This window comes from Macaca mulatta, chromosome 8, assembly GCF_049350105.2.
Source record: "Macaca mulatta isolate MMU2019108-1 chromosome 8, T2T-MMU8v2.0, whole genome shotgun sequence".
Classification (NCBI taxonomy): Eukaryota; Metazoa; Chordata; class Mammalia; order Primates; family Cercopithecidae; genus Macaca; species Macaca mulatta.
In genome coordinates this window covers 2,725,029-2,736,612 of record NC_133413.1, presented here as the reverse complement: position 1 = coordinate 2,736,612, position 11,584 = coordinate 2,725,029, and positions in this window count along the sequence as shown.

Genomic DNA, 11,584 nt, shown 5'->3' with positions numbered 1-11,584 from the left:
GACCCCAGTTAGCATTTTTATCACTGTTATTTCAAATTCCCTATTGGGCAAATCACTTATCTCCATTTCATAAGGGTCAGTTTCTAAAAATATATCTTGTTCTTTTATTTGGAACATAATTCCCTGTCTCTTTATTTTCCTCAACTCTCCATGTTGGTTTCTGCGCATTGGGTAAGACAACTACCTCTCCCATTCTTGTCAGAATGGCCTTCTGTAGAAGATGGACCTCACCAATCAGCCTGATCAGAGATTCTAGGTGCCTTTCAAAACTCTGTGCTTGTCTAGCTGCTCTGTTTGCTCATAATGGCCCTTATGAGATTGGCGTGGGCAACATCCTGTCAACCCCACAATAGTCAGGAAAGAAGCTGGTCCCTCAAGACACAGCTGGGAAAGCTGGAGTGGTAGATGTGTGCTCCAGTACTTTTGATCCTCGGGGAGAAGCTGAGAGCTGGAGTTTATCTCCCACTTATTCTGAATTAAGCCTGGGAGAGGATCTGTGGCAAATGGCTGCACACTCATTCAGACCACACACTCTGATCCTAGGTGGTGTAGCCACTGGACACACTTGCACACCTGTTTAAAACTGACACAATTGTTCTCTGTGATCTAGGGAGACTTGTGAATTCCAGGTACCTTTTGCTTCCAAAGCTAGGCAATTTAGGAGGCAGTTCCTCAGGTGGGAGCGTAAAAGTTGGGATAACCAATCTGTAGAAAAAAAAAAAAAAAAAAAGAAACTTCCAGGGAGAATCTGGATTTATTACCAGAATGAGCCAGGGAAGAAAATGTAAAAGTTCACCAATTCCTGTTCAGGCTCCTTCACCCCCTCTTGTTTATCTGCCCTGTAGACTCTCAGATGCAGGCTAGTGAAAGCCTGACCCTCAGGTATGTGCAGAAAAGCCCCTCCCAGGAAGGAAATGGGAGCCGTGCATTTTAGTCTCTTCTCTGCACTAATTCTGGGGTGAGTTGTCACTGAAAAGTCCTCAAAATGCTCCCTTAAAACCACCTCTTTGCTCTCTGTGGTCTAGGAATGCTCACAAACGCCCAGTCCCTTTTGCTTTTAGAGCTAGGTGACTTACAAAACAAAGCCTCCAGGAGAACCATAAAAGCTGGAGCACCATATCTGTAGTTGAAGCCTTTCACTCCTCAGGAGTAGTTGGGAGCTGGGGGTTCCTTTTTGATTATATTGCGCAGGGCTTGGGGAGGGACTTGTGCCTGGATATGGCTCATCTTTTCCTACGTGTTTTGACGCAGATGTTTTCTCAGTGACCCATGGTGTAGGAGTGTCTCAGCCAGTTTCTGAATTCTCCCAGAGGAAATGTTCCACATGTAGATGCTTATTTAGTGCACCGATGGGAGGGGGTAAAGCCAGCAGCCTCATTCTGTAACTCTCCTGACACCTTTCCTCCTGCCGCATTTTTCCATTAGTGGAATTAGGGGCCTCTAAGCAGCATTTTTGTCTGTCTGTGTGGTTTGTTGTTGATGCTGTTGTTTGTTTTTGCTTTCTTTCTGATAAGACAGGTGGTCCTACACCAGCAAACATTTAGGTGATGCCTACAGTGTGCCAAGGACTGCACTAAACCCTCATATGCTTCTTCGGCAATAGTATCTCTTTAGTATAAAAAAAGACAAGATTCAGCTGATCTTTTTTTTTCCTGTTGGGCAAGAAAATATTTAAGGCTTTATCTTCAGCTTACTCATATCTGGGAAGAGTGTTATCTTAAATCTTTCTTTTCCTGGTTAAAAAAAAAAAAAAGTAGCCATGAAAAAGATTTCCATAACCCTTAGGTTTAATTTGTTCCCAGGTTAGTAATAGGTGTTCTGTTGAGAATCCCCTTCACTACAGTCTACCAAAAGAAACACTATTTATTATTTTTCTTCTATTTCTATGGTCAGCAAATCAGTGTTAAGAGTACCACGAACAGACATTTCTCAAAAGAAGACATTCATACAGCCAACAGACACATGAAAAAATGCTCATCATCACTGGCCATCAGAGAAATGCAAATCAAAACCACAATGAGATACCATCTCACACCAGTTAGAATGGCGATCATTAAAAAGTCAGGAAACAACAGGTGCTGGAGAGGATGTGGAGAAATAGGAACACTTTTACACCGTTGGTGGGATTGTAAACTAGTTCAACCATTATGGAAAACAGTATGGCGATTCCTCGAGGATCTAGAACTAGATGTACCATATGACCCAGCCATCCCATTACTGGGTATATACCTAAAGGATTATAAATTATGCTGCTATAAAGACACATGCACACGTATGTTTATTGCAGCACTATTCACAATAGCAAAGACTTGGAATCAACCCAAAGGTCCATCAGTGACAGATTGGATTAAGAAAATGTGGCACATATACACCATGGAATACTATGCAGCCATCAAAAAGGATGAGTTTGCGTCCTTTGTAGGGACATGGATGCAGCTGGAAACCATCATTCTTAGCAAACTATCACAAGAACAGAAAACCAAACACCGCATGTTCTCACTCATAGGTGGGAACTGAACAATGAGATCACTTGGACTCAGGAAGGGGAACATCACACACAGGGGCCTACCATGGGGAGGGGGCAGGGGGGAGGGACTGCACTGGGAGTTATACCTGATGTAAATGATGAGTTGATGGGTGCAGCACACCAACATGGCACAAGTATACATATGTAACAAACCTGCACGTTATGCACATGTACCCTACAACTTAAAGTATAATAATAATAAATAAATTAATTAATTAAAAAAAAAAAAAGAGTACCATGTAAGGAAATATATTTTATTTGCATTAATTTTAAAAAGTTATCCAACCTCGATGCAAATGTCTGCAATAACCCATTCCTATGGCATGGAGGTGGTTTTGTGGTTAAAGGATATGAGGATATGTGGCCTCATTTTCAGTCCTCACACGAGTGATATGGAGTTGGCTTTGTGTTTGTGTAAAAGGGAGCTGATGGGAGACTGAGCAAGGTGAACCCCAGGCCTGCTCAAGGAAGCACACACTTCCCCAGAGAAGTGCCTGGACATGCAACTGATCCACTTCCAGTTTCTCAGAGTTGGAATGGGAGAACAGGTCCCATCTCATGGAGTCATGAACGCCAACCACAGAGGTGACTTAAGGCTTCCATGGCCAGCCTGTCAGTGGTGCAGCCCCTCCCGGGAGTCCCTCTGCTCTGCTGACCGCTGGACATCACCTCCCACGAGCAAAGGAGGTCCTCTCTGGTTGGCCTACCCTTTCCTTCCATTTCTTCCCTTTCTTGCTCCTATTTTCATAGGGAGCAAGTTCAATCACACACCCAGGTAAACTTGTAGTAAGCATCAACCAAATACCCTGAATCTAAAATAAAAGTATAACTATATCTAAATATTTCAGTTCTCAAGTTTCCATTCACTTTTAGCAACTAGTGACTTGTTTCTTCTAACATACAGAATATCTGATACTCCAATCAGGATAATGATTTAAAAGCAATGTTTATGGGATCCTATCATGTGACATGCCCCGAGTTAAGTATTTCACAAACGCAATCTCATACATTCCTCATGGAAATCGGAGGAAAAGGTGACATCAGCCCCAATGTACAGTAAGGAGCCCGAGGCCAACGAAAGGGGCCCGCAGCCCTGGTCACAAAGCGAACCAGATCAAAGCCAGCCTTGTCAACGTGAATATCCACATGCTTTCACTGAAAAGTTTTGTTTTCTCACAGATCCAACTTCCCTGACTTATATTATTGTTTTGTGCTGGGTACCTAAATCATATTTCTTCCTTGCCAAGGCAAGAGTGAATTTTCACTGAAAATAAAGACAAGCTGACTTGAGTGCAAATCTTGAATCAGGTTAAGGGAAATACCACCTATTATGGTCAAAACCTTAAATATATACAATTTTTATATTTCAATTATACCTCAACAGAGCTGGAAAAATAAGATTACTACAACCTCAGCATCAATGTTTCTACCCAATTCCAGTGAAGAACACATGATCCTTTAGACAGATAAAAGGGGCACTAACTTTCTCCCTAGTAATGTTCATTTTTCTTCTGTATTTTCCCTTTATCTCAGTTGTCTTGTTTACTTTTACACAATTTTATAATAACAGGATCTCTTCTTGGAATAAATATATATATGACAGATATGACAGCAACAACTTCTTGGAAGCAACTTGCTGATCAAATGACTGTATATTTATAGAATTCTGTTCAGTTAATGCCATTTTGGTGCTTAATGTGTGTCACAGACATATTTGAGGAAAGATGGCTGAATATCAAGGCATTTCTGTTTTCTAAAGCTCCACAGTAAATAATGAACTCACAAATTAAAGCCACCTAAGGGGAATATTTGAGTCTGAATTGAAGGCAAATGACATGTTGATTGAGAAGCACTTTCAACAAAAATCAACGAGAATAAAAGTGTTCAAGGGAGCAGAAAACTCAATGGATCCCTGGAGGACCACACCCTCCAGTTCCCTTGGAGATGGATCATTTAGCTCAAACTTCCTATCAATTACTGAGTAATATCATTGAGATACACTAAGATACAGTTTCTGTCTGCTACATTAAGTATTAATGTCCCCACCCAAATCTCATATCGAATTGTAATCCCTAATGTTGGAAGAGGGGCCTGGTGGGAGGTGACTGAATCACCAGGGTGGATTTTTCCTTGCTGTTCTTGTGATAATGAGTTCTCAGAGCAGCTGGTAGTTTAAAAGTGTGTAGCATCCTCCCCTGCCTTCACTCTCTTCCTCCTGCTCCAGCCATGTAGGACTTGCCTGCTTCCCCTTCGCCTTCCACCATGATTGCAAGTTTCCTGAGGCCTCCCCAGCCATGCTTCCTGTACAGCCTGAGGAACCATAAGCCAATTAAACCTCTTTTCTTTATCAATTACCCAGTTTGGGGCATTTTTTGAGAGCAGTGTGAGAAAGGACTAATACAACACCTTTCATCCACCAGGTCAGCACCATTATCCAGTAGATACTTGGGACCAGCTGATCTAGTTCATTTGTGGGATTATCATTGGGTCTTTATTTTCTATCTTCACAAACTATAATAAGATTTAGCCAAATATTATATGTAACATATATTTATATAATAAATATATATTTTATATGATTAATAATATATATTTGTATAAATATATAAAATTATATTTATACAATTTTTGAAATAGATGCACTTATTGGAATATATATATATACACAAGAGCACCTATTATTTCAAAAATTATGTGAAAGTAAACAAGAAAACAGATAAAGGGAAAATAGGATAGAAGAAAAATGAACAGTACTAGGGAGAAAGTTAGTGCCCCACGTTTCTAAGGGATCATGTGTTCTTCACATGAATTGGGTAGAAACATTGATGCTGAGGTTATAGTAACCAAATCTTATTTTTCCAGCTTTGTTGAAGTATAATTGTATCATTGAAAAATAAAAATCATATATATTTAAGGTGAACAACTTTACATTTTATATGCATGTACTCTGTGAGGTAATTACCATGCTCAAGCCAATTAACATATCCATCCCCTCATATGGTCACCATGTCCTGGTTTTTAGGGTGAATAATTACGTTTTAAATGGCCATTTGTAAAGAAAGCAATGTCTGTGTTAGCATATTGATAGACCTCAATGGAATCCATGATTACAATTTTTGGGAAAAAACCCATTTCCTTTATCAGATTAACTTGAGACAACATCATCTTAGAAAAGCTGCTAGTTGGCTTGAACATAAAAATCAAAAAGAAGTATGTTCCCAGGGGGAAAAAAAAAAAAAAGGCGATAGAAGTGAAACCTCAGGAAAATAGATTCAAAACATGGGGGAAAAGCACATGTAGGAAAACCATAAATCTTCTCCAGCCCAACATGTGGGCAGGACATGAATGAGATAAGTGGGACAGGTAGAGATCGATTTGAATTCTAAGACTTTTCAGCTTCTTCGTGTTGTCCTCTAAATAGGGATCTTTTCAGGCGAGAAACCCAGTAAAATTTGGCAGACGGCATTCCAAAGACACGTGGTTCTGTGGCAGTTACATGAGGAACCAAAAGTGAGCTGACAGCCAGGTTCTCCTGGTCTGACTGACCCCTCCCAGGGGCTTTGATCCTGCCACCCTGAGGCACAGAGGATGCTCAGACAGGTCCCCAGAACCTCTCCCGAACTGAGTTGAGGGGAGCGGGGGATAACACCGGACAGGTCCCCAGAACCTCTCCTGAACTGAGTTGAGGGGAGCGGGACTTAACATCGGACAGGTCCCCAGAACCTCTCCTGAACTGAGTTGAGGGGAGCGGGGCTTAACATCGGACAGGTCCCCAGAACCTCTCCTGAACTGAGTTGAGGGGAGCGGGGGTAACGTACAAAGTACAGAAAAGATGCAGAATGGCAAAAAGAAGTGGGAAGATCACAGAGGTCTCTCCTCTGAGGTCTTCCATGCTGCTCCGTCTCATGTCCCCTTAGAAAACGCAGCTCTCCCTTCAGAAATGGCACAGCTCCAGGGAACAGACAACCCTTCGAATGACAGCATTGTCACTGTAGAAGGGAAATTACCTAACAAGCAGAATCCTGTAGTTCAATAACGTACACTTTGATAGCTTAAAAAGTAAGCTCCATACGGAAACTGATGCTCATCTTTGGGGAGCGTCTTAGACACGTATCAGGGTTAAAGAACACACATGCCAGACATTACTACTCGTAACCATGTCTGCAGCCTAGAAAACAGAATTAACTCGACTGCTGCAAGTACCACATCACCCATGAAGGAATCTGGACGTATGAATAAAGACGCCTCTGCCTCATCCTTCAAAAAACCATTACTTACTGAAAGACACATTCACACGGCCCTTTCCCATAAACATTCCCGATGCTTCCCCTTTGAGGAAAATGGCAGACAAGGATAGTGTAGACAAATTCCTCCTACAAACAGCTAGAAATACTGTTACTTCAGTGGTTTGGTTTTTGTTTGCTTCTTTTGTAATTCTTGAAAGACCGTGAAGTCCTCAGTCGCAGGAGAGAAGGTTAGGGCAGGAAGAGCTGAGAATGTCTGCTGGGCCAGGCTCACTGGGCTATGTGGCCGACCGATATGTGCTAACAGACGAGCACAGGATCCTAGGGCCATAAAGGACAGGTCAGCATCACACGCCAATTAGAATGGGGCCAAAGTCCAGACCCTGGCAACCTCCACTGCTGGCGGGGATGTGGAGCAACAGGAGATCTCACCCACCGCTGTGGGAACGCAAAATGGGGCGGCTGCTGTGGAAGACACTATGCCTTCTTACAAATCTAAATAGACTTATTCCATACAATCTGGCAGACAATTGTAATGAGTTGGATAAACCTATACAAAATGATCATTTTTAAAATATACAATTGTCTCAAAATAAATAAAAATAACTAGTCCTATAACCTTTTATGAAAGCAAACCACAAAAGCTCTAGATCACATTACAAGTGATTTCCACCAAACTTTCAAGGCAGACATAATCCATGATCGATACCCAAACCAGAAATGGTAGAACTTTAATTACAGGAAAGACAAATGCAAACATTTCCAATAAAACATTTGCAAATATGTCGGCAACGTTTATTTATACACACGTCGTGAGCCCAATGGTTTAACAATAAAGTATTCATGAATATAATTTAATACATTAACCAGACTAAAAGAGAAAATAGGAAGATAAGTATTGCAGTAGCTCTGATAAAATATTGAAGAAATTTAACAACTATTTGTCACTTTTAAATGAACACAAGCAACTCAGCCACTAGGAGCAGGAAGGAACTCAATTATCTTAACAAGTGGAATCACCAAAAGCTTACCAGGAGCCTCACTCTAGCCAAACGTCAGAAACACCCACCAGGGGTGCTTGCTGCAATGCTCTGTCCTCTCGGCTATCGCACTGGACGTTTAACCTGAGAATGTAACACGAAAAATAAAACTCATGAGAATCGTAAAGAAGGAAAGGAAATTGTTACTTACAGGCAAGATGGTCATCGACATAGAAAAGCAAAGCAAATCAGACATCATTAGCCGTGATGACGGAGTGAAACAATGACAAGGACAACGCCATCCCAGAGTCGTCAGCCGAGTCACATGCGTCCGCCGTGTTCAAGAACGCAGAGACCTCTGTGTGCACACAGAGCGACACAGGGGCCCCAGGAGAGCCCTCATAGCCTTTCCAGAGAGCAATTCGGCAATCCCTGCTGAAGCTGGTGCATCATTTCTTCCAGTCCCTGCTGAAGCTGGTGCATCATTTCTTCCAGTCCCTGCTGAAGCTGGTGCATCATTTCTTCCAGTCCCTGCTGAAGCTGGTGCATCATTTCTTCCACGCAGCAGTTCCACGTTGACAAACTCTCATAAATATTCACAAAGACGTATTAATAAAGACATCTATTGAATTCTACTTACGGTATCAAAATTAGAAACAACCTAATTATTTCTCAGTAGAAAAATATAGAACTACTTAGGCAGATAAATAAAAAGAGGGCTGGGCGTGGTGGCTCACGCCTGTAATCCCAGCACTTTGGGAGGCCGAGGTGGGCAGATCACCTGAGGTCAGGAGTTCGAGACCAGCCTGGCCAACTTGGCAGTTGTACAGACAAACCCCGTCTGTACTAAAAATACAAAAATTAGTAGGGCGTGGTGGCAGGCGCCTGTAATCCCAGCTACTCAGGAGAATGAGGCGGGAGTATTGCTTAAACCCAGGAGATGGAGGTTACAGTGAGCCAAAATCTCGCCACTGCACTCCAGCCTGGGCAACACGGCGAGAATCTGGAAGGAAGGAAGGAGGGAAGGAGGGAGGGAGGGAGGGAGGGAGGGAGGGAGGGAGGAAGGAAGGAAGGAAGGAAGGAAGGAAGGAAGGAAGGAAGGAAGGGAGGAAGGGAGGGAGGGAGGGAAAAAAGAGGCAAGAGAATGTTATGTACCAACTTCAAACAAGACAGTGGTAAACTCTGGAGTGGAAGAGAGGGAAAGGATGGGCGTCCAGATTTCACGACCTCGAATATTTAAGTGTGTGCACATGTGCCTGTGTGTTTCCCTGTCACATGTTTTTCTGAAGTGTTCTAAGTGTTTTAAATTTTTAATTATAAAACTATAAAACTAAGATAGATCAATGCATAGCAAGCACAGAAGGGAGAGAAGGAGAAATGGAAGGAAGAAAAATAAAGAGAAGAGAGTACCCCAGCAAAAATTTCCAAAATTATCCTTTAAAATTTACAAAGTGGCACAGTTGTTCTTGATTTGGCTATATATACAGAGAGAATAAGCTCATCTGGGTTGATAAATTATAATATATGCAGTCATGTTTGCTTTAATATGTATCAGGGCTGATTCACAGGTTATTTTTAACTAGATATTTCCTCAAATGTCTCTAGTCCTGCCAGGTGGACTAACAAGAACAAATCTAGCAGAGGCTCTGACGTGATTTGCTTTGATTTGTTTATACTTTAGGTAATATTGGTGAAGCACCTGTTGTGGGTCAGGCAGGACTCTCAGAGCAAAGGTGCAGCTGTGAAGAACACAGGTGTGCTGCCCTCATGGCACCACGGCACATAAATACCAAGGATTCCGTGCGTTAATTGCCACATGTTTGCAATCGTGCTGCAAGTTTACCAGAAAACAGAGTTAGTGAGTGTAAACATTTCTTCTATGACCTTGTTCACGTTCACTCTTTTGCTCAGTAAATCTTTTGCTCATGGATAATTCTAAACAAAATTTACGTTGGTGCCAAACTAAGTTATCTCACACTTCACGGTAAAGGGCCCAAAGAAAGTAAGATTGTACCAGCATTGTGTAGATCCGTCAATAATGTGAACTCTTGCTGTAATAAATGCAGTGTCCACCCACTGACGGACTGCTTGATTCTATCCCTTAGTGAGCAGCTATTCTGTGCACTGACGGCACTAAGAGGCAGTGGAGCCCAGGACTGGGTGGTCTCAAATGCTCGGGGAATGAGCGATGGAATGAATGAATGGTGTCACTGCTGGATAGAGGCAGGACGTATTTTCTCAAAACACTGTAAAGCAGGTAGCAATGGTGTAGACATGGAACATTTTTTAAAAGCTTGCTTATGGCCGGGCACAGTGACTAACACCTGTAATCCCAGCACCTTGGGAGGTCGAGGCCAGCAGATAGCTTCAGCCCAGGAGAGACCAGCCTGGGCAACATGGTGAAACCCCATCTCTACTAAAAATACAAGAACTAGCCGGGCACGGTGGTGCGTGCCTGCAATCCCAGCTACTCTGGAGGCTGAGGCATGAGGATCGCTTGAGCCTGAGAGGCAGAGGTTGCAGGGAGCCCAGACTGAGCCACTGCACTCCAGCCTGGGCGACAGAGGGGGACTCTGTCTCAAAATGAATAAGCAAATATAAAAATAAAAGCCTCCTTGTACTCAGGTAGCCTAGTTGACAGATAAATAGAAGGACTTGGGTTTTTTTCTTTGTTTTAATCTTTAAAAGAAAAAACATGGAAATACATACCTGCAAGTTTTCCTCTATTGGGGCAAAAGAACTGAAGCCATACTGAAAACAGCCACTGTGTGACAGCAAACGGCAGCCTGGACGTGGGGTTGGAAGGTGCCCACGTCTGGAGCAGGCTCTGCTGATGCAGGCCCCACCCACCTGGTGGAGCTGACCACGCCCACCTGGTGGAGCTGGCCACGCCCACCTGGTGGAGCTGACCAGGCCCACCTGGTGGAGCTGGCCACGCCCACCTGGTGGAGCTGGCCACGCCCACCTGCTGAAGCATGTCCCTGGGCTCCTGTCCCTCTGGCAGGCTGCAGCCTGGCTGAGGCTACCACAACCAGCATACAATCCCTTTCCGAGTCAAAGAGCAAGAAGGTCGGTGCTGGACCCAGGCTCCCTTCTGTGCCACCAGGGAGCTCTGAGGTCGCTGGTGCCAGAGCTCCAGAAGATTTAGTCTTATTTTGCTCCTAGGTCTACACGCTGTTGCTGTCCCCACTGTCCTGACATCCGGTCTGGCACTTCCTCAGCACCTGCCTGGGAGGCACTCTCTGCCTCATTAGCGAGCTCACCTGGGCTGGGTCCTGGGTGCCGCTCCCTCCTGTCTGGGCCTGATTTCTGCCAGTTGCAGGTGAGTCCTGCAGTATCAGGATTAACTTGCTCAAACACCACCTGATTCTTAGTTTCTCGCTGAGTGGGGGCTTGGAGACCTGCCATCCTCATTAGTATGGTGAGCTGTTTCTTTAAACGTTGTTAATGGTTTGACTAGGATATGGGAATGAAGAGGAAACAGACAAATGGTGAGGGCTGCTGTTACAGCCATGTGTCTGAATTGATGGTGCAGCCTCTGCTATCACTGAACCAAGAGAAGATCTCTAACAGACTTGAGATTTCTGCAAACTGACTTGGACAAGGAGCCATGAGTGGTCAGTGCAGAAGGCCAAGGGCAAGGGGTGTGTTTATTCCCAGACACTCACCTGATGGGCACAGCTGCCTTCAGCCCTCAGCACATCTAAAGGTTAGGAGCAGAGATTTTGAATTTGCTAGTAATCAAAATGAGAAAGACAGAAATTATAATGCCTTAAAATTTTAGATCCGAGAAGTAGCTTAGAAAACCTTTGAACTACATGATTCTACCTGAA